At 56.1% G+C, this 18768-nt stretch overlaps 1 long non-coding RNA gene across 1 annotated transcript; it reads left to right on the top strand.

Annotated features, from left to right (window-relative positions):
- Positions 1-2032: 2032 nt before the first annotated feature.
- On the top strand, positions 2033-12140 carry LOC103790696 (uncharacterized). The gene is made up of 3 exons (XR_001909548.5): positions 2033-2281; positions 3388-3929; positions 4538-12140. It is a non-coding gene; the product is annotated as an uncharacterized LOC103790696 (long non-coding RNA).
- Positions 12141-18768: the final 6628 nt, after the last annotated feature.

Genomic DNA, 18768 nt, shown 5'->3' with positions numbered 1-18768 from the left:
TGGCACAATCTCAGCTCACCGCAACCTCCGCCTCCTGGGTTCAAGCAATTCTCCTGCCTCAGCCTCCTGAGTAGCTGGGACTATAGGTGCACACCACCATGCCCAGCTAATTTTTTGGTATTTTTAGTAGAGATGGGGTTTCACCATGTTGACCAGGATGGTCTCGATCTCTTTTTTTTTTGAGACGGAGTTTCGCTCTTGTTACCCAGGCTGGAGTGCAATGGCGTGATCTCGGCTCACCGCAACCTCCGCCTCCTGGGTTCAGGCAATTCTCTCCCCTCAGCCTCGTGAGTAGCTGGGATTACAGGCATGCGCCACCATGCCCAGCTAATTTTTTGTATTTTTAGTAGAGACGGGGTTTCACCATGTTGACCAGGATGGTCTCAATCTCTTGACCTCGTGATCCATCCACCTCAGCCTCCCAAAGTGCTGGGATTACAGGCATGAGCCACTGTGCCTGGCCCCAGTCTCAGGTGTTTTTTTTTTAATGGCAGTGCAAGAACACACTAATATAGCTGGGTTATTGGGGCCACATCAGTGGAACCTATTCAGTGGAGTCATGTGGGACCTGGTCAACAGGGCCTGATAAATAGGTCCTTGTGAGTGGGGATCTGGTCAGTGCTGACCTGATCAGCAGCAGCCTGGTCAATAGCACCTGTCAGTGGGGGCCTGGTCAATGGGGACGCAATCCTTGGAGATGCAGTCAGAGGAAGCCTGATGAACAGGCACCTGTCAGTGAGGACCTGGTCTGAGGGGTCGTGGTCAGAGGAGACTGGTCAGAGGTCCTGGCCACTTGGGGCTACATCAGTGTGTCCTGGTCAGCATGGGCTGAAATCTGGTCAGTGGGGGCCTGGTGAGTATGACCTGGTTATTGGGGCCCTGGGTACTGGGGCCTAGCCAGTAAAGGTCTGGTCATTAAGGACCTGGTCGGTGAGAACCTCAGGATTCAGTGGGGGGACTTGGCCATTGGGGGGCTTGGTAGTGGGGTCTGGAATTGGGGGGCCCATCAGTGGGATCTGACCTGGCTAGTGAGGCCTACTTAGTGGAGGTCTGGTCAGTGGGGTCCTGGTAAATCGGGGCCTCATCAGTTGGGGCCTGGTCAATGGGAACCTGGTGAGTGAGGAACTTGTCAGTGGGGCCTAGTCAGTGAAACGTGGCTGCTGGGGACACAGTCAACTGTGGTCTTGTCAGTAGGGACCTCATTAGTTGGGGCCCAGGCAGTGGGGGCCTGGTCAGTAAAGGTCTAGTTCAGTCAGAACCTTGTCATTTGAGGCCCGGTCAGTGGAGACCCCAACAGAGGGGGCCTTGTCAGCTGGGCCCAGTCAGTGGGGCCCTGGCAGTGGAAGCCTCATCCGTGGGTCCTGGACAGTGAGGCCTGGTCACTGGAGGTCTAGTCAGTGGGTCCTGGTTATTGGAGGCCTGGTAGGCAAAGACATAGCCAGAAGCTGGTCAGTTAGAGCCCAGTCACTGGGGGTTTTGTCATATGGGCCAGTCAACGGGGGCCTAGGAGAGGTGGCCTCACTGGGGGTCCTGGCTAGTGGGGTCTAGTCAGCAGTGGTCTGGGGTCCTGGTAAGTTGAGGCCTCATCAATTGAGGCCTGGTCAGTGGGGCCTGATCACTGGGGTTCTGGCTAGTGGGGACTGTTCAGTGAATTTCGGGGGCATTGGGGACCTGGTTAATGGGCCCTAATCATTAGTAACCAGGTCTGGTTACTAAAGACCTGACCAGTCAGAACGTCATCAGTCAAGGACCTGGTCAGCTGGGACCACATCAATGAAGGACTAGTCAGTTGGAACCTCGTCAGTTAAGGACTTGGGCAGATGGAACCTCGTCAGTTAAGGACTTGGGCAGTTGGAACCTCGTCAGTTAAGGACTTGGACAGACGGAACCTCGTCAGTTAAGGACTTGGACAGACGGAACCTCGTCAGTTAAGGACTTGGGCCGACGGAACCTCGTCAGTTAAGGACTTGGGCAGACGGAACCTCGTCAGTTAAGGACTGGTCAGTTGGGACCTTGTCAGCTGGGCCCATTCAGTGGGGGCCTGGCAGTGGAAGCCTCATGAGTGTGTCCTGGACAGTGAGGCCTGGTCACTTGAGGTCTGACAGCGGGACCTAGTCAGTGAGGTTCTAGTCACTGGGTACTGGGCTCTGGGGCCTGTTCAGTAAAGTGTGCTCAGTAAAAACATGGTCAGTTGGAGCCTTGTTGGTGGGGACCCGGTCAGTAGGCCCCTTGTCAGTTGGGCACAGTCAGTGGAGGTCTCTCTCTGGTCAGTGAGTTCTTGGTAAGTTGGGGCCTCATCTATGGAGACCTGGTTGGCGGGGACCTGGACTTGGCAGTGGGGGCTTGTCAGTTAGGACAGTCAGTGGGGGTCTGGTTACTTGGGACCTGGTCATTAGGGTGCTGGGTAGTGAGTCCTAGTCAATATTATGACCTAGTGTGGTCGTTAAGGACCTGGTCAGTGAGAATCTCATCAGCTGGAGCGCAGTGAGTGAGGACCTGGTCAGTGGGTCTTGGTTCATGCGGCCTAGTCTGTGGAGGTTTGGTCAGTGGGGTCCTGTTAAGTCAGGGTCCCATGTATGGGGACCTGGCCGGTGAGGACCTGGTCAACAAGGGTTTTGTCCATTAAACCTAATTGTCAGGGCCTGGTCAGCTGAGACGTAGTCACCGAGGCGTAGTCAATGGGGGCCTGACAGTAGGAGCCTTTTCCATGAGGACCTTGTCAGAGCACCTGCTCAGTGGCAGGCCTGGTCACTAGGGCCTAGTCCACTGGGGGCCTGTTCAGTCAGGAGGGCGTGGCCCACACGGACTTGATCGCTGGAGAACTGGGCAGTGGAGGCATGACCAGCAAAGACGTTGCCAGTGAAAGTCTGGTTCATGAGGCCTAGTTAGTGGAGTTGGGACAGTGAGGGCCTTGTCACAAAGACCTAGTCAGTGGGGTCTTTGCCCGGTCAGTGCGAACCTGGTCTTCAGGGGCTGGGTTAGTAGGTTACTGGTCAGCAGGGACCTGGTCAGTGCAGCCCTGACCACTGGCTGACTGATCATGGACCCAGTCAATGGGAGCCTGGTTTGGCTGGGGGATGGGGCAGCTGCCAGTGGGCCTGGTCAGTGACAACCTGGTCAGGAGGGGCCTAGTCAGGAGGGCCCCATTCAGTAAGGCATGGCCAGTGATAGTTGGTCAGTGGGGCCTCGTTGTGGGGACTGGTCACTGGGGGCCTGGTCATCAGGGCTCATTCAGTGAGGGCTGGGTCATGGCAGAGGCCCAGTCCATAGGGTGCAGGTCAGCAGGGGCCTGGTCAGTTGGACCCAGTGCTCCCAGAACTGGTCCGCTCCCCTGACCATGCCAGTCCCCCGGCCTACAGCCAGTGGTGTCCTTTATATCTCTCCCAGCACAGGCCCAGGCTGTGGGGATGCCCGAAGCTGGGAGGAGGCGCAGACAGCAGGAAGGAGAGAAGGAAGGAAGGAGCTTCCTGAGTATAGATGCCTACGAAGTCATAACACGTGGGCTGTTTCTACTGCAACGCCATATTCGCTGTTTCTTTCCCACATGATTCTCTATTCACCTGGCCTCAGTTGAACAAAAAACTATCCTGTACCACCACAAATAGTTGGCAATGGCTCTTTGAGAGCAGTTTTTATGCTGCTGTAGAAATTATCCTTGAACCAGAAAAAGTCCCCAACCCAACGTCCAGTCACTCAACACTCCCATCTTTATAAAGAGCTGCTACCAAATTCTGCGTCGATTTTTGGAAAAAAAAAATTTTTTTTTGCTCTGGTTAAAAGTGCTTCATCTATGATCTCAAGTCTCTCCCTCGAATTGGATGGAGACGGTGAATCTCAGCCAAAGTGGCCAAAGAACTCGTGTCCCGCGCTCCGGAATGCTGTCAGCCACTGCACTCCGTCTTCCCTCTTCGCTGCTCCCCATGATTTTGGTAAGAGCTCCTCTGTGAACATTCAGCATGTCTGGGAATTTAATGCGGTGCCACCTGGACAGCAGTAAAAGGTCCTGCTGTAACAGGGTTCTAGCTCCTTCCTGGGCCAATCTGGGAAGAGCTTGCCGATGGCATCGCAGGCACCCCCGGTGAGGGTGATGGGTTGGTGCAGGCTCACCTGCTGGGCCCACCCCGAAGCCTGGCTGAGGCCGCGGGAGGGCTGGCTTCCTGCTGATGCTCCTTAAAGCCCATCCCCTGCTTGCCGTAAACTCCATGCCCTGTGGCTGAGCAGCAGCGCTGTCATCCACCTTCTTGAGAAAGCATCTGAAGCTGTCAATCATGCTCTCCACTCCTGCAGGTCGAGGGTGATGGTGGTGGAGTGCTCAGGGTCAGAAAGAAGCTGGCACCCACCATGTCACCCTTCTCTCACCACCCGCCTCCCATGACCACGCCACGTATCTCGTGTCCACTTCCAGTACTCACATCCACTCCCGCAGAGTGATGCCCACCTTCTCGCTGGCCTGCTCTGCTTGGATGGGAGGCAGTTTTCTTATTTTCTTTCCTCAAGAGATGCGGTGCCATACAGAAGGTGTTCCTCTTGTTTCCAGGTCTTCTGTTGGTGCTGCAGGGGCCTGTCAGGAAGTGCTGGAGGACGTGGCACTGCTCCAGCACTGGGCAGCCGGCTGCGTGGCTGATCCCACAGATCAGGCCCTTCCTGTGCGTGAAGATGAAGTCCTCCTGGAGGCAGCCCATGGCCCACTTCTCGGGTAGGTGGGACACAAAGATGGCCGGGAACGTCACCAGACACGCATCTACCCAGTCCAAGTGCTTGTTGCACCATGCACCAGCGCCTGCCCATGCGTGGGCACCAGCTTGCAGGAGAGAAAGCTCTTCATGTTCCTGAACTTGTTCTACTGAGCGGTGTCGCCGGTGGTACACTGGAAGGGGCAGGGGTTCTCCTGCCACTTGGGGCCATAGAGTCGCAGAGCCATGCACAGCTTGTCCCCGTCCTTCATAGAGTCCAAGAGGCTCCCATATAGGCTCAGCACCTCATGGTCCTGCCACAAGTTCTTGCCAGGGTTCTCTGGCCTGAAATGCACAACTGGGTGAGCTGTGCCTTGTCCCCTGCGTGGTGATGCGTGCTGTGACTGAAGGTCCATGGCACCGCTGTTGTCTTCCCCTACCAACCAGGGCTGGGGTTCAGGCTGGGCCCCTCTGGACCTGGGACTTGTGCCCTGGTTGGGAGCTCTGTCCCACCAGTCAAATCAGAGGCCATAGGGTATGCTGCTGGCTGGCCAGGGCTGGAAGGACACCATGCTCACCCCTCTGGCATCCAGCTTCCCTGTTGAGAAGGACCTCCTAAAGCCCAGGAACCATCTGAAACCGCAGAGCAGCTGGCTGGGAGCTGCCCTGGCTCCTTCCATGCCATGTTAGTCACTATCCACCAAGGGAGTCCGATGCAAGTGCCCTCATGCAAGGGACTTATCTCTGGACCTGCCCCTCAGTTCTCAGGGGCCGAGTAGGGCCTGGTGTTGTGGCCAAGATGGGGTTGCAGGGCTAGGCCCTATCGATGGTCCTGGCGCTGTGTAGGGTGGATGTGGAAGGGGTGGGGCCCAGCATCCCTGTTCAAAAATTTGCAGTGGGAACCACGGGCCTCTGACACACAACAGAGGCAACTTCAGGAAGGAGTTTAGAAAACACGTGGGTCCGTTGTGAGCCCTCAGGATCCCCGGAAAGCAGCCTGCTGCCCTGAGCTCTCTGGAAGCCCCGTCATGCAGATGGGCCTCAGTCTCAGAGAGAGTCAGCCAGGCCAGGGTGGGAGAGGACCAGGGTCGCATTCCTGGATGGGGGCTGGCTGCATGGGCCCCTGGAGCTAAGCTGGTGGGCAGGGGTGGGCCAGCCTGTCTCCCTTACAGAGGGGCTCACAGAGGGGGATGCTCACAGAGGCGTGGGTGCCAGGCACCCTTGCTCAAGTTTGGCTGAAAAAATAGCAGACATGAATGGTCAGCTTCTCCACTAAGCCCATTAGGTCTTTGCAGGACTGGACCCCACAGACCTTGGTCGGCAGACCCTGATTTCTACGTCTAACTCTGTCTTCTCTAGTCTGACTCTAACGACACGCCTGCAGGCTGCTGATCTTAGAGCAAAGGGGGTGTGGACCCTTCAGGGTTGGGGGAACTGTCTGGGCATCTCACGTAGCTCCTGGGATGGTTGCTTAGGATTCGGGCTGGCTCTGGGCTTCCTCCCTCACCTCTTCATTCCAGGGCTGTGTGTTCTGGGTTGCAGCCCTGATTCAGAGCCAGGTGGGAGAGGCCTTGGCTGTCACCTAGCCCCCTTGCCACCTCACACGAGACACTGTCTTCAAGGTGGGTAAGGCGGTCCTGGGCACAGGGCCCCCTCTGCCCTGCGGAGCCATCCACTCCATGCCTGGACTGGATCCTTCTAACAGCTGGTGAACTTTGGATCTGGCTCTGGCCAGGGCTCCTGTCTGTGTCCTCTCCCTGAATCCTCTGAGTCAGAGACACTGATTCTCTTGTTCCCCTGGCTCCAGTCTTATTGCCCTGGTGTTCTTGGAGTGGAACTCTGGAGCAAGGGGGCCCTCCTCCTCTCCCTGCATTTGTTGATGTTGGGATGGTGGTTCAAGGAGCTGGCGCAGAGGGGAGAGGATGTAAAAAGCACAGGGGGTGTTGAGGGGTCTTTCCCCAGCCCCTGCCTGTCTGAGCAGTATGTCCAGTATACATGTGCTCAGCACCTGCCCGGAGGACTGGCAGACCAATTTCCAGTAGCCACTTAATGTAGAAGAGGAAGAGGGAGAAAAGAGGTGCAGAAGGAAGGCTCAAGTAGTAGTAGGGCTGGTGGGGCTGGGTCCTTTCCACTATCAAACACTCCAGAGGGTGACTCAGGAGGGAACCTGGTGCTGGATCCCACCAGGGGATGGCAGTTCCCAACAATGCCTTATCAGTTTCCCCACAAAGGCCTAAATGTGCCTGAGCACCGTGGTGTCCTACAGGTCCCAGGGCTGGGATAACTGGCCCTGGAAGAACTCCCTCCCGCAGGCTGGACTGGGATAGGTTCATGGTCACTCAAGGTTCAGGGAGGGCATCAGGCCAGGAAGGGTTCCTGGGAGGGGTTTGTGCGCACACCCGGTTCCCTACACTGCCACCTCCCACTGGGCAGCACTGGGTCCTTCTGTGGCTACCCCGGGGGTCCCGCTGTGCACAGGAGGCCACGTGGCCAGGGGAGGCCCGGACAGGGAGGTGCCCACCACATTTCTGCCTTTCTCACCGGTCATTCATTTCAAGGGTGGGCTCAGGGTCTGGGAGAACTTGCTGTGCCATGCCCACCCCCACAGGCCAGGCCTGGCCAGCCTTGGCATTCCTCCTGACCGGAGCAGAGGGCCATGGGGACAGTGGCCTCAGGCCAGCCAAGCTCTGTCCTGTGAGCTCCCCAGGAAACCTTGAGCACGCAGGGACTTCTGTGAACTTTGAAGGCTGTGGGCACCATCGCCCTTATTGCCTTCATCTCCAGGCTGAATCTGAAAAGGATCAGTGGGGACAGTAGGTGTGAGAGGACCTGGCCCTTCCAGGCTGGGAGCCAGTAGCCCAAGTTGGGCCCACAGTGGTTTCAGTCCCCTGGAGTGCGAGGGACCCCTCCCATGGGATGAGCTGCCACCATGAGGCTGGGTCAGAAGAGGTCTTGCAGTTTTTCATGGTGAGGACTGGACTCAGCAGGGATGTGGGTCCTGGAAAGAGGGACTCCCCAGGGCCTTAGACTTCCCTGGGCTCTCCCAAGTGGACACCTGGCCCAGTCTGCCCCAGCCTCTGCAGGGTGTATGCCCCCTCTCAGGCACTGTTGGCTCCTGTGCCCTGCCAGGACCCACCTGTGCCTCCTGCTGGGTGGGGGTGAGCCAGGTCCTCCTGGGGGATGGGACCCCTGGGCTGGGGTAGCCAGGCAGTGTGGAGCAGGAGGGTCCCTGGGCTGGGGGAGCCAGGTAGTGTGGAGCAGGAGGGTCCCTGGGCTGGGGGAGCCAGGTAATGTGGAGCAGGAGGGTCCCTAGGCTAGGAGCTTCCAGTGCCTCATCACCCCATTTAAAGGACCAGAGGAGCCAGCGAAAACGTGGAATTCTGGGCACGCAGCTCATCCTTGTCCTGATGGGAGGAGCAGAGGCGCTCAGGGCCCCTTGGTCTGCCCCCACAGCGTCCCTATTTCAGGCTCCTCTGCAGCCCTTCCCTGAGGAGCAGGCACTGAGCAGTGCCTGGGGCTCCGCAACACACCTGCCCCCAACATCGGCCCCTGGTGGACACACTTCCCTTAGCCCAGCTCAGCCAGAGCCTGGCCCGGGTCCCAGAGCCTCTGCCAGAAAAAGGAAACCCAACTACAATCCCATGGAGAGCCCCACATCACAGGTCAGGCCTCTGCTGAGACTAGAGCTCTCACCCACCCCCAGTGAGGAGCCGGAACCTCCCCCCGCCATCCCCAAGATACTGGAGAAGAGCTGAGGACTGTCTCCTCACCAAGTCCCCATGAGCTTTGGGAATGATGTATGTAACATGTGTTCCAGGTGAGCTTAGAGTCTCTGTAGCCTGGCACAATTTGAGCTGTAGAATCCCAAGAGCCCGCAACAAAATCAGAGCCTGCTCCCAAGATGTGGAGCTGTCAGCTAGCAGAGCTGGGCACTGGCAGAGGCCGCCAGTCCCCCAGGCCTCCCACCCTCCCATTTGGCCACTCCAGCATGCAGCCTCGGCCCAGGGGAGGAGAGGCAACAACATACCCCGGAGCCCAGCTGGAGGGCTGCCTGGTGGTGCCCTGAACTGCGGTGCCAGGAGGACAGGCCCGCTGTGGAGGCTGAGAGGGAGGACTGTGGCAGGCGGGGGCCACAGGGTGAGTGGGGTAGGTGCCCAGGGTGCATTACTGTCTCCTGGATATTTATGGGGTCAAGCTGGGAAACGTGATCAAGCATTACCATCTGGGTTTTGTCTATCTGTGTAAGGATGGGGAGGGCGGCTGGGAGCACAGTCAGCCACCAGGAGGCAGGAGGACCCTCGGAGGTGAGCATTGCCTGCTCAAAGTCAGGGTTGGAGGACAGAGGCTCCAGGACACAGAAGGCGGCTGCAGGGAGGTTGCGATGCTCTCTACTGCTGGGGATGAGGGGCGTCTAACTCAGGGTATGGGGGTCCCTGTCCAGCCCCCTGCTGACCCACAGCAGGCAACATCCTAGTGGCTCCAAATGAGCTGGGGACACAAGGAAGGCGCCTTGCCTGAAAGCTGGGATCACCTGGCCAGGGTGATCGTCCTCGGGCCTGGCTGTGTGAGTCCCTGTGGGCAGCTGTCCATCTGCCCTGCATGGAGTGCCTCTTACTGGCTGGCAGCTGGATCAGCAGCATCAGCACCTGTCTTTCCCAGGCAGATAGCAGAGAGTGGCAGCAGTGTGGCTCGTGTTCCTGCAGTAGCCCAGCTCCTGCAAGAGCCAGAGTCACCATGGAAGGATGTCACCTGGGAGGGCTGAGGTCACCTGAGAGGACTGATGTCACTGGGGAGGTCTGCCACAAGCCCCAGGGGATTTGGGGTGCTGCCTCTTCACCCCCTCCTGACAGCATTAGAGCTGAGTAGGTCATGCACATCTCAGCTGACAATGAGTCCAAAGAGACCCTGTCATGCCTAAGCTCACATGGTCTGAGAGGACATAGGAGAGGACCATAGATGTCCCTCCCCTCAGATGCCAGGCCAGGGAGGACACAATGCCAGGCTGGGGACAGCACCTGTGAACTAGGCTGGCCAACAGGGCCAGCTGGGGGCACTGACCCCCACACACAGGGTCCTCGTAAAACCCAGGGGCTGCCTGCCAGGTACGAGAGGGCGACTGGGTCCAGACCCTGTGTGTACAGCCCATGAAGTCAACTCAGTGGCTGTCCCTCCAGGAGTGATCTGGAAAGCGGGGGCCCAGTGGGAGCAGGCACTTCAGGAATCCCCTCCCTGTCTGCGGTGCTCCAGTGGGGTTCAGGCGGCAGGGACATTGGATCCCTGCCAGTTTTCCTATGAAGAAACAGTTTCTGCGGGGTCCATACTCATTTCGTGACAAGAGCCACATCCATCAGACACTATGGCAGCTTGTCAAAAATGCTTCTGGGAGCACCATTCTGGGATACTGACTGGCTCCTTGGCCTCAGGGCAAGCCCAGGAAGAGGGCATCACTTGTTCTGAGACTAGGGGTCAGGCTCCCATCAGACCAGGAGTCTGTGCCTGAGCCCTCTCCAGCTCAGCGTGACACCTCTGAGACCCTCCCTCCCTGCCATGCTTGGATATCCAAGTCAGCAGCGAGCTTGAGTTGTACCCACTCCATCTTGGTAGGTGTTGGATACTGAATTTTAATGAAGCAATGACAGCCCTCACCTGAGACACCCAGGCCTGTGACTATGGGAATGTGACCTGGGAATATCGTTGCCCCCAAGTACTCATGGGGTTAGACGCAGAACACGCCACTCAGACATGACAAGCGCTCAGCAGCCTAGGAAAGAGAAAAGAGGCTTTGGGTTCACACAGATGCCGGTTTGTCCTCTCTGCTACGTTCCAACAACGAATGGGATTCCAGGTCCAGAGGATGCGCTGAATGAGCTGATGAGCTCTTCAGGGTTACCGAGTTTGAGGAAATGTTTTGGTAAAAGTGGATTTTACTATTCCCGTGTTGAAGGTTGCCTTGGTGGCCTTCAGCTGTGAGGGAGGATAAATTCAAGCCGTGAATGTGGCATGCAGATTTTCCATGGCCATCGGTTTTCAAATCAGTTGGCTCAGCCTCTGAGACTCTTCTGGGACGTGTGGCACAAGTCACTGAGTTTTCCCGAGCAGCCGTCAGATGGACTTCCAGAGTGGCTATGTCCCGTCACATTCCTACTGGGTAGGAATGAGGGTCCCTGGGGCCCCACATCCTCCCGGCATTTGGTGTCACTGACTGCTTGGGAAGTCTCCCGAGCCCCTCATCCTGCCGCCCTCCCTTGGGTCAAAGCACTTGCCACCATTCCTCACTATTTTGTTCGCTGCTGTCTCCTCGGGAGACACTTGGGTTCTGGCCCCACATGTCACAGCCAGGCTCAGGGCTTGGAGCCAGGCAGACACGCAGTTTATGATAGCTGTCTCTTGGCCCTGGAGAGCTTGTGGTGGTTCTGTCGCCCCTCCTGGGTGACACCGGCCTCTGCTCTGGTGAAGCCTCCATGCCTCTGGTTCACCCCATCTCCCCAGGGACTCTCCAGCCCCGCAGGCCCTTACTTGACACTATACTGTGGCTGGGACATGATGTGGTTTCTCAGGGTATGGCTGCCATCCAGGTTGATCTGGTGAAAGTTCCCGAGGGAACTCTTTCATCCGCATGACCTCCAGGGCCAGGCCAAGAAAAGGAAGCAGCCTCTGAACAGAAAACTTGCTGCCCCACGCAGCAGTCATCCACGACAGCCCTTCGGGAAGGAAGGTTTCCTTCCGCAGAAACCTCCCCCTCTGCTTCGCTTCCTTACAGTCCTACGAGCCCTGGATTTCAGGTCACCTGTGGTGCCGGTGTCACCACATTTCTAAAAGGATCTCACTCTATTTCGTCCCCCACCTTCAACCCAGGCTCCTCATTCCCTCCAGCTAGAGGCTTGGGCTCCAGACACGGACTGGCCTAATTTGTCCCGCTCTGGCTGACTTCGGAAGAGTCTTACCTGGTATTTCCACCGGTTCTCGGCCTTTACCTTCTTGACCTCCAAGAAGTGTGACCACACATCTACCAATCTACACATTTTGGTAGATGTGTCCCGTCTCCCAGCCAACTTGGGACAGAACACTCTGGAGAGACAGGCCCTGGGGCAGCCCCAGGGAGGATCAGAGCCTGAGGATTCTAGAAATCTCCAGCCTTTGTTGATTTTTCAGGAGAGGTGGGGTCTATCTAGGACCAGACCTCCCCTCCCACAATTCAGAGTTATGAATGGGGATCTTGACCTATTCCTTCCTTCCGGTCACCAGGAAGTGTCCCTGAGCTAGTGCTGGCCCAGACCTTGGCATCACACAGTCTCCAGCAAGATGCGGTTTGCAGGGACAAATAGGAAAGTTGCTGTTCAGACCTCCTGTCCCGGCCGAGGACAGTGTGCCACCCACCCTCTGAGAGGCAGGCAGTACCAGGACCCAGCCATGGGAGTCCGTCCCCCTGTCTCTGCAGAGAACGGTCATGGGGGCCCTCCCTCCCCATAGCACCTCCTTGCCACTCCTGTATTCCTGACCGTCTTGAAGCATTTGGAGCCATTTCTCTGTACCTCTCATCCTCTGATGTCTTTACAGTCCACTGTGATGACACGGAGTTAGAGGAGCTGCCAGGCTTCCAGGAGCAGCCCTTGGGTGCTCTATCCTGGGTTCGGAGGCCCTGAAGGGACTGAACCATAAAAAGAACCAAGAAAGGGCAGGCCCCAGGGACTGAGACCCTCTGACGGAACAGGCACCTTTGACAGCATCCTTAGGCCAAGTGCCAGCCTGTGGGTGGGGTCTTGGTGCCGGCAGGCAGTGACCCCCGAGCCTTGACTGCTGTCCGCTTGTGGAGTTTGCTCAAATCAGCACAGGGACAGAGTCTTGGGGTCAGGTCCAGTAGGAACTGCCGCCACTGCCAGGGACAGCCTGTTCCCACTCCTCAGGACTCCCTCGGGCTTCTGACCACCCGCTGAGTCCTCCTGTCCCTGGACCAGCCTCTCAGGCAGCAGGTCAGGCTCTTACCTTCGCTTCCAGGGCACTGATGAGTGGCAACTTTGTCTCACTGTAATGCAACCCAAGCAGAGCTGAGGACCTGCCCCAGGCCGGGAGCTACCTGTCCTCCTCCTCCTCAAGTGGGTCCTAGGGAAGGATCAGTCCTGTTCCTTTCACGCCCCCACTGCCCCCCACCACAGGTCTTAGTCCAGGAGACTCACAGGGAGGGTAGGAAGAGGTTCTCTCTGTGGGCTGACGCCTGTGAGTGGGATGGGACTTGGGAGAAGAGGGGTGTGTGGTGGGTAGGGACCACTAGGGTCCTGTAGAGCAGGGGCTTAGGCTGCGCAGTGGGGCTGCCCCAACCAGAGGTGGGCTTCTTCCTGAGGACTTGAGAACAGGGGGACCTGGACACAGAGGCCCGTTGTCCCCAAATGGCCTGAATCGGGCACAAATGGGAGGAACGGTGTCCATCTACCAAGGGTGAGGGGCCCATGATGCCCAATTCCGGGCACCTGGAGGCAGGGACCAGAGAGCTCCATATGCTCAGCCTCCTGGGATCGCACACGGACCATGAAGAGGCCCAGTTTCCTCCCAGGAACAAGATACCTCGTCTCCCTCCATCTCACCCCCATCTCTATTCCCTCTGGCCAGTGAAACTGCTTCAAGAATAACACCAGCCAAATGGGAGTGTACTTGGTTTGGGGCCAATGCAGCCTCTCTGCTCATAGGATGTCTCAGGTGAAGGGACAGTGGATCCCACATTCTGAGCTGTCAATACAGGAAGGAACCTTGTGTTCCAGGGACATTGAGAAAGAATGAGAACTCTGAGGACTTGGTCCTGGAGAACCCCAGGAGGTCCCCTCCTGTGGGAAGTAGAAAAGTTCCTCTTCCAAACTTTTTATTGAGCTACGTGGTGGCTCAAGCCTGTAATCCCAGCACTTTGGGAGGCCGAGGCGGGTGGATCACGAGGTCAAAAGATCGAGACCATCTTGGTCATCATAGTGAAACCCCGTCGCTACTAAAAATACAAAAAATTAGCTGGGCATGGTGGCGTGTGCCTGTAATCCCAGCTACTCGGGAGGCTGAGGCAGGAGAATTGCCTGAACCCAAGAGGTGGAGGTTGTGGTGGGCGGAGGTCACGGTGAGCCAAGATCGCGCCATTGCACTCCAGTCTGGGTAACAAGAGCGAAACTCCGTCTCAAAAAACACATTTTCTTTCTTGTTAAAGAATAAATCCTTCCTGCTTTTTGCTAATAACTATTAAGCCCTATCCTATGTAGCTGTTAGATGTGCTTACAGGCACGTAGTACATTCTATGTCCTTGTCCTTTTAGCCAAGATATGTGTGCTAGATGTGCTCAAAGGCACGTCCCAGCTCTCAGCCTATGCCTGTTATTTAAACTTCTCCACTGCCTTTACCTGCTTAGAAAACTTTTAAGTTGTTAGCCAATCGGGTTTTAGTTTAGATTGTGAGGTCTGGCTCCAACCAACAGAGATCAAACACAGCAGTAAGGACAACCCCAAATGCGTAAGGGATAAATATGTCTGCTTTTCCTTTGTTCATTGTACTCTCATGGCAAGATGGCTGGCGAGGGTACCCTTCCTGCCAGAAGTAAAAATTGCTTTGCTGAGAGATCCTTTGTCTCGGTGCTGATTTTTCTTTGCAGCAAAGAGCATCTGTTTCCAACACCTCCCATGAACATTCAGAGCAAAGAAAGGGCGAGGCCTGTAGAGGAACAGACAAAGGGCCTCATGGGGAAGAGCCCCACTCCCCAGCGAAGAGGAACAATCATCACTCTCCAGCCAACCTTCTAGGTGCCTTCATTTTCCACAACTGCCCAAGGACAGAGGGCTCCCCACTCCACTCCCAGACAAGAGACCCCGTGTGTCCAGTGTGTCCCACAGTGACCTTCACTGACTGTACCTGAAGTCTGGGTTGATGAGATCTCTTTGCAGGGACCCACCTGAGGGCACAGAGTTGGATGGAAGACCGCCTTCCACCCCACCCATAGGGGCTCTTCCAAGGCCAGGCTCTACCCTATTGCCATGAAAAATTTTGGAAAGATTTGGGATCTAGAATGTAGGGGGCACAATGTCAGGGATTGAGTCCCATACAGGGCAGGGCTGAGAGCATGTACCAGGGTCATATCTGGGTCCCCAGACCTGTGACTGCCCCTCTAACCTCAGAAGTCTCACCTGTCGAATGGGTACACTCAGGGACAGCACTCACCCCCTGGAGTCACCACCAGGATGAACAAGACAACCGTGTACATGGTCAGCACAGAGCAAGCACTACTGAGTGCCCAGAAATGACCGTCATTGGCAGCTGCCCAGAGACCAGCATCACCCACCAGGCAGTGACTGTCCCCAAGTCAGCAGGGAGGGAAGAGAGCAGGTCCCACTCTCCTGAGTCAGATCAGACAGCTGTTCTGAGATGTGCTTCTTGCCTAGAAAAGGGTCCTACATGCACAATGCTCACAGACACCACTGTGTCTCTGACTGTTGCATGACCCAGAGGCAGACAGGTAGGCATTTGGTATTGTGACATTTTGGGGTCACGGCACCCACACAGGGCCCAGAGTCTGCACCCTCCATCCCCTGAACTGTCAACCCGAGTAGGTGTGATATGTCTGCAAGGGAGCATCCCTTGCAGGTGAACACATGTGTGAGTGTGTCTGTCACTTCTCAGGCCAGGCCTGGCTGCCCCACTCACAGGCACACCCACATCCTCATCACTGTCACCCCAGGGCCCATGGTCAGCATGAGAGCACCCATGGGTGCTCTCCAGTCTCTGCCCTCTCCAAGTGGGACCATCCTGAGGATGCAGACAGAGTGGGGATGAGGGCAGGGGGCAGAGAGTGGGCCCCTCCCTCAGGGGGACTCAGGTAGTGTGTAAAGTACTAGGTCTCAGGGGCAGGCCTGGATTCAACTCAGCTTCTCACCTCCTCCTCCCAGTAGACCTCTGGGGGGCTGTGACTCCGGGGTGGAGGCAAAGAGGCTTCAGGGACAAACTGCCTACCTGAGGTCACATGGCAGCCAACTAACCAGGCCCCACTGACCCAGTTCCCCACTGATCAAGCCCCACTGACCCAGTCCCCACTGACCGGGTACCACTGACCAGTTCCCCAGTGACCAGGCCGTGGCTGACCAAACCCCTGTTGACCAATCCTTCCTGACCAGGTTCCTTTATTTCTTGGACAGTTTTTTTTTTGAGACAGGGTCTCATTCTGTCACCCAGGCTGGAGTGCAGTAGCACGATCTTGGCTCACTGCAGACTTGACCTCAAGAATCGCTCAAGTGATTCTCCCACCTCAGCCTCCTGAGTAGCTGGGACTATAGGTGCACACCACCACACCTGGCTAACGTTTGTATTTTCAGTAGAGACGGGGTGTCTCCATGTTGCCCAGATTGGTCTAGAACACTTGAACTCAAGCGATCCTCCCACTTAGGTCTCCCAAAGTGCTGGGATTACAGGCATGAGCCACCACACCCAGCCCCTGACCAGGTTCGTAATGACAAGGTCCCCACTGATCAGACCCCTGAGACGCAGTGCCCAGTCCTCTACCAGTGCCCCCGCCACTCAGCCCACAGACCCTCCCTTTCCTGTGGCTGCACCTGCAGGCCAGCCCCCAGAGGTCTTCTCAGGACAGGGCTCCTCCTGTAGGACACAGGGAGGGACAGGTGACCTCAGGCTTCAGGTGCCCCCACAAGGCTTTCTGGCCCCATCGCCAAGGGAACAGTGAGGGGTCCTGGCACCACATGGATATTTTACCTGGACATGCCACGTGGACACACCACCTGGACACACCACCTGGACATACCACCTGGCCCTATTCCTGAGCCTTGGAGCCAGAAGAACAAAGAGATGTTTGTTGGACCAGGCTCCCCATTCCGCTGGGTCTCCCAGGGGCCTTCCGGCAGAAACTGGATCTCGAGACACAGTAGAGGCACCAGGGTAACCAGCCCCAGACCCCCCAGGCCCCACACACAGACTCTCCCCAGGCAGCCAGGACACCCTTTGCTAGTTGCACCATACCTGAGCAGATGGGCAGCAGTTCTTCCCACTGGGGCCTCGAAGGCGTTTCAGTGGGTAGAGGGTACTTTCCACCCCTGCTTTTTTTTTTTTTTTTTTTTTTGACACAGAGTTTCCCTCTTGTTACCCAGGCTGGGGTGCAATGGCACGATCTCAGCTCACCGCAACCTCCGCCTCCTGGGTTCAGGCAATTCTCCTGCCTCAGCCTCCTGAGTAGCTGGGATTACAGACACACACCACCATGCCCAGCTAATTTTTTGTATTTTTAGTAAAGATGGGTTTCACCATGTTGACCAGGATGGTCTCGATCTCTTGACCTCGTGGTCCACCTGCCTCAGCCTCCCAAAGTGCTGGGATTACAGGTGTGAGCCACCGCGCCCAGCTTTTTTTTTTTTTTAGACGGAGTTTCGTTGTTGTTACTCAGACTGGAGTGCAATGGCACGATCTTGGCTCACCTCAACCTCCACCTTCTGGGTTCAAGCAATTCTCCTGCCTCAGCCTCCTGAGGAGCTGGGATTACAGGCACGCGCCACCATGCCCAGATAATTTTTTGTATTTTTAGTAGAGATGGGGTTTCACCATGTTGACCAGGATAGTCTCGATCTCTTGACCTCGTGATCCACCCGCCTCGGCCTCCCAAAGTGCTGGGATTATAGGCTTGAGCCACCACGCCCGGCCTACTGTGTTTTTTTTTGAAACGGAGTTTCACTCTTGTTGCCCAGGCTGGAGTGCAATGGCGCGATCTCGGCTCACCACAACCTCCGCCTCCCAGGTTCAAGCAATTCTCCTGCCTCAGCCTCCTGAGGAGCTGGGATTACGAGCATATGCCACCATGCTCAGCTAATTTTTGTATTTTTAGTAGAGATGGGGTTTCTCCATGTTCGTCAGGTTGGTCTCAAACTCTCGACTTCAGGTGATCCACCCGCCTTGGCCTCCCAAAATGCTGGGATTGTAGGTGTGAACCACCATGCCCTGTCACAAAGTAACATGTTTTCTCTTCTCCCCTCTTCGTTGGTTTCGTTTTGTTTTAGTTCTTTATCCACATTGAAAGAATGAAAGAATAAGAAAGTCATCATTTGGGGCTAGGCGAAGTGGCTCATGCCTGTAATCCCAGCACTTTCGGAGGCCAAGGTGGGTAGATCACTTGAGGTCAGGAGTTCGAGACCAGCCTGGCCAACATGGGAAAACCCCGTCTCTGCTAAAAATACAAAAATCAGCTGGGCCTGGTGGCACGTGCCTGTGATCCTAGCTACTTGGGAGGCTGAGGCAGGAGAATTGCTTAAACCCAGGAGGCAGAGGTTGCTGCGAGCCAACAGAGCGAGACTCTGTTTCAAAAAAAAGCAAGAGAGACAGGCTGGGCGCAGTGGCTCACGCCTGTAATCCCAGCACTTTGGGAGGCTGAGGTGGGTGGATCACGAGGTCAAGAGACTGAGACCATCCTGGTCAATATGGTGAAACCCCGTCTCTACTAAAAATGCAAAAAATTAGCTGGGCATGGTGGTGTGTGCCTGTAATCCCAGCTACTCAGGAGGCTGAGGCAGGAGAATTGCCTGAACCCAGGAGGCGGAGGTTGCGGTGAGCCGAGATCACGCCATTGCACTCCAGCCTGGGTTACAAGAGCGAAACTTCGTCTCAAAAAAAAAAAAAAAAAAAAAAGCAAGAGAGAGCGAGAGAAACTGGTGAGGAGGGTATTACCAGTAGTTCAGTAGTGTCAGAGAAAAACCCCGACAGAGAAAAAGGCTGAGTTGGAGAGCTGGTCTTGCCTCACTCTAAGAGTTGGCTAACCTTGCTGTAAGTCTCTTCTCGGGTGTGATCTCAGAGCATGATCCTGTCTCAAAAAAATAAAACCATAAATAAGTAAATAAAATATCAATGCCTAGTAGCGAATGAATCTTTGTGTGTGTGTGTGTGAGAGAGAGGGTCTTGCTCTGTCACCCAGGCTAGAGTGCAATGGCGCGATCATGGCTCACTGCAGCCTCAACCTCCCAGCCTCAAGTGATCCTCCTGCCTCAGCCTCCTGAGTAGCTGGGACTACAGGTGTTCCTAAATTGGCTAACATTTTTTCTTTTTGTAGGGTCTCGGAATGTTGCTCTGGCTGGTCTCAAACTTT

This window comes from Callithrix jacchus, chromosome 22, assembly GCF_049354715.1.
Source record: "Callithrix jacchus isolate 240 chromosome 22, calJac240_pri, whole genome shotgun sequence".
Classification (NCBI taxonomy): Eukaryota; Metazoa; Chordata; class Mammalia; order Primates; family Cebidae; genus Callithrix; species Callithrix jacchus.
Note: the sequence above shows the minus strand (reverse complement) of the source record. Positions and strands in the feature narration are given on the sequence as shown.